The sequence below is a fragment of the Ixodes scapularis genome, unplaced genomic scaffold (assembly GCF_016920785.2).
Source record: "Ixodes scapularis isolate PalLabHiFi unplaced genomic scaffold, ASM1692078v2 PGA_scaffold11__112_contigs__length_91849675, whole genome shotgun sequence".
Taxonomy (NCBI): domain Eukaryota; kingdom Metazoa; phylum Arthropoda; class Arachnida; order Ixodida; family Ixodidae; genus Ixodes; species Ixodes scapularis.
In genome coordinates, this window is record NW_024609837.1 from 17,281,292 (window position 1) to 17,285,817 (window position 4,526).

Here is a 4,526-nt window from a genome sequence, read left to right on the forward strand (position 1 = left end):
ATACCAAAAAAAAGGCAACAGATGTTATTCCTCACCTGTCGATCGTATATGTACGTCCCGCAATATCCGCCACCAAAATATTTGAACGCCGACTTCAAGAACTCTTTCTCCTTGTCAAAAGAAAGAGGTCCATCGATAATCAACCAGTGCCATCGTTGACTAGTAACCACACATGTCATTCACCCCGCAACAGGACCGCAAATCCTCGTAAATGCCATATTATCAAGAGAATACGAAAGAACCACACACAGGAGCAGCGGCTAGAAGCTTGGCACGAAAGGCTTAACGTCATTGACTCATCTCTTGCTTGTGTGCGCTTCCTGCGGCGGTGACTGGATTTGTTTCGTTTCCCTTCTCTTCTGAAACATCTCGGCGTTCCTTCTCAGACATTCAGCAGCTCATACATGACGTAAATTTACCAGAATCGGCGGAGCCCGTATGAAGAAAGAAAATACAGCTGCCTGGGCCACTTCATTCGAAAAGTGTGGGGAGCTGCGGTACTGCCTTGTGGTCCCGCAGTTACGGGATAATCATAAAAATATTTTGTTTTATTTCAACCTGTCTAGTATATTACGTGTATAATATACATACAATAAATTATACAAGACTGCCCATTTAAAACATATATTAATCCAGGATAAATGCGTACGAACAAACCACGTGACCCGAGTGAGCAGACGACGCGGCCGGGGTAGAGTTAACCAGATCGGGAGCCTTCTCTCGACAAGGCCTCTCCGTGGCTTTACTTCTCAGGACATTGCGACGTCACGACTTGGAGTGCTACGACCTTAGCTTTCAGTAGGTGTTGCTCTGCTCCACTCCGCCTAAACCGACGTCCACGGCACACCTCCCCATCTAGTGCAACACCCTAGTTCGGGTGACTCCGTTGTGCAGAGCACCGTGCGACCTCAGTGTAGTGCGACGCCGTACCGCTGTCTTTATATCATGTCTAACTAAAACTTACCTTGCTTACGCGTCAACAGCGGAAACTTGTAACCTATATCACCGAACAGATCTCCAGGTGAAGTGGAATCGACGTCGTGGGCGCCGTGACGAGCTTCAGGTGACTATCAGCTCGTCTTCATGATGTCGCGCTGCGCGCCCCCTTGATTATTTTGACTCATAAAGCTACGGGCAAACCAGAAGCTATATATCAATGTCGAATACCTAGAAACGTTGGGTGGTGACGAAATTTCGTGTAAAATATATATTCGATTCTATTTCGCTTGCACAAGCTCCGAGCGCTAACACTCGCCAAACGTTGGAAATGTGTGCGGTCTCGATTAGTGTTAATGCAGAACGGGTCAGCAACGCCGGCGAATGTCACGTTATGGCATGCTAGGGCCCCACATAGAGGATGAGGTTCTTTTGATGCCTGAGCCGGCAGTAAGTGCTCCACTTCTAAATTGCACTATGCGATGTTATAACGTTTGATTGAAGAATAAACAGATTGCTTTCGAACAAGTTTGTTTAATTTCAAGCGGTGCATATTGGGAATCGCTACTATATTTTAGTTATTGTCGTAATTTTTTTTTGCGAAACACGGATGTGCTTGAAACATGTCACCACAATAACAGTTATAACCACCGAACCGCATCAAGCAAAACATTTATAAAAGGCGGCTGCTGCAATGCAGCGCGGGGGTTCTGATTTAGATAGACCGGAGCGAGTTCTCATGGAGGTTCCAACGTACGGAACACTTTGGCTCGTCGTAATATTTCTCGTGCCCCGTAACATTACACTCTTCAACTAACATGCATTGGGGTGCATATAAATAACGAAATAAATTTAAAAAAAAGAAGAAAATCGAATCTTTTTTTTGCAGCTTTGTTTTCTTTTTTTATTTCTATTTCTTACCCTCTGGTTTTGAAGGCTTGTTTCTTCAAAAAAAAAAAAAAAAAAAAAAACGTGAAAATTTTAGCGCTCTGGCACTCAACAGGGGATGCCACCCATTGAAAACCGTGCGTAAACACACGATTAAAAGTCACGTACTAAACCCAAAATTTCCAAACGCCTGGCATACAACGCGCACTGACGTGGCCTCGAAGCGGGGCCGGACTGCAGGTACCAGAATGCACCGCGGCAGCGGTCGCATCACGCAACTCCCGGTGAGATCAGTCTATTCAATGCGATCTCAACAGAAAGGGCACGCGATATCATTAGCGTCTATCCGTTGAGAAAGAAACGGTGTCAATTTGGAACAAAACTTCCCTCGTCCGACAGAAGAATGTTTTTCCGACATGGAATCTTAAAGGGGAAGCCTCCCGCATTAAATATTGCACAAAGAGGCCACCGTTAGAAAGACTAGATTACGGCGAGCTAAAGCCTCCGGCGCGTTTGCCATTAAAGAACGCGGACGATCCTCGGAAACTTTCGGCCACTTAATCCCGTGTAATCCCGTTGTAATCCGTCTCGGAGGGCGAGTCCCAGTTGTCTTCAGAAACGTGATCAGCGAGAGCTTCGGCGCTCGCCAAGCCGGAAGCGGAAAACGCAAGCAGGGGTCAACCCTAAGAAGGTTTAGGTCGGCACGTCGTCAAAGGGCTAACGAAAGCTCGGTTCTTTTAGATAAACATTTCTTTATGGAGACAGAATCGGGTGTCTTATGTTTGCTAATTTCAAGAGAGTTCAATTAATACTGGGATAAACACTCCGACAATAAGAAGGATTAAAATTTTAACGTTAAACGTAAAGGTATTTTTAATGTATTGATTGCTGGCGCCTTTCAGGCTTTTGTGTGAACACAAAAAGATAATATTGATGGAGCGTCCATAATTCTTAACCTTTGTACCTCATTACAAATTTCGGTTTAGGGCATTCTTTGCCAGATTTCACTCTTGAAATTAAAAAGTAAAAAGACAACTTTCTTTCTCGCAAGGCAGAGAATTTATTTGAGTGGACCTGGATGGATGGATAGATGAATCCGGCTGAGCCTTTTGAATCGAGCGGTAGCTTACGGCACCTAGCCGTTTTGTTTTACCACTAAAGCTTAGAATATTTAAATTACCTTTTTCGCGTAACGAGCGCAGTTTGGGGAGTTTTCTGCGAACTACAAATGAAGAGCAGCTCAACATGCCTCTCCCAGTCAAAACCCATGGGCATCGTGCCGTTGTATCGGGTTTCAGTGCTTTTTATACCTCATACTACCAATACTAAAAAACGAAGCGTCAAGATAGACTAAATAGGCGCGAAGATAGAATGTTGCTTTCGCCATTTTCGCAGGGCACAGTCCCGGTGTCCTGCGAAAATGGCAACAGCTGGAATGTACGCGTGTAACAGAAGCTTGCTGGACAAAAAGGTCCATTGAAAAGCCCATTCCAACATTGCAGGGACACACTATCAGTCCGTGTCCTTGTCTTTCGGCACGTTTAGTTTCTGCTTGTTCGCTGCGATTTATTAAACTGACAACGATTTAAACATTCTGCAGGTTTTGGTGCTGCCCACTATATTCAAACGCCAACTAAGACGACGAGCAGATACGTGGCACAATGTGAAGTTTTTGAAACAAATATTATGGCGCGTTTAAACTTGACAATTCGTGGGCGGATGTGCAGGTTGCAAGTGGATCCTGGAGACGGGTGGCAAAGTCCACTCGTCGCTGGAGGGAGACCTGGACCAGTCCGGGAGCCATATCCAGATTTTCCGCCGGGAACGAGTCGATTTGGCCACACGGCTCCAAAAACCACTTTCCGCCTGCGCGGATCCTACTGAGAATTCGCAAGTGCAGAGGAGGCATTGGTGTTGGTAATCGTCCGCTAAAAGCGATATGTATTACAGTTTTTGACGATTATAAGTAGATGCTGCGTATCCTGAGAAGACCACGCTTTGTCCATTGATCTGGGTATTCTAAAGTTTGGCATCGTATTGAATACGCATTTCACTTCAGGCCACTTGCCGGTCGTATTTATTGCCCTCTGTGCGCTGTGAGTGAGAATGTGAGTGATAAATACTTCACACAATTAGTGCCGCTCAAACGCCTCATCTCAATTCCAAAATATTCGCTCTTGCCCGGGTATTTTTATCTACTCGACTACTGCCAGACTTGGGACGTAATCAATTACAAGTAACGGACTACTTGTAATCCGTTACTTTCTTAAGTAATTTTGTAATTGCCACGTTACTTATTTTTAAAGTAATTTGTAATGGAATTTCGTTAAAAAATATTGGTAAGGGATTACTTTAATTACTCTTTATTTTTTAAAAAATATAAGATCCAAACCAACGCGTTTTTGTGCGCGCGTAGGCCGTGCGCTTCCCGGAAATTGCGTATTTCGTGACGTAGCGCTGATTCCTTGCGCCTTCCTGGCGCGCATAAGAATCTTTGGATGATTTCAAATTTTTTTGTGAGGTGCACAAATCGCGATGTGACGTAGTATACGGCGCTCCTCTTCTAGTCAATCGGCGGAGGGCACCAGTCCCTGCTCCGCGTTTCTTCGCCGTCTGGCACAGATGCTCTCTGCTCGCCCGAACGCGCACCGTCCTCAGCAACGGGCATTGTTGTGACTCAGAAAGCGCCCCGGAAAAACGAA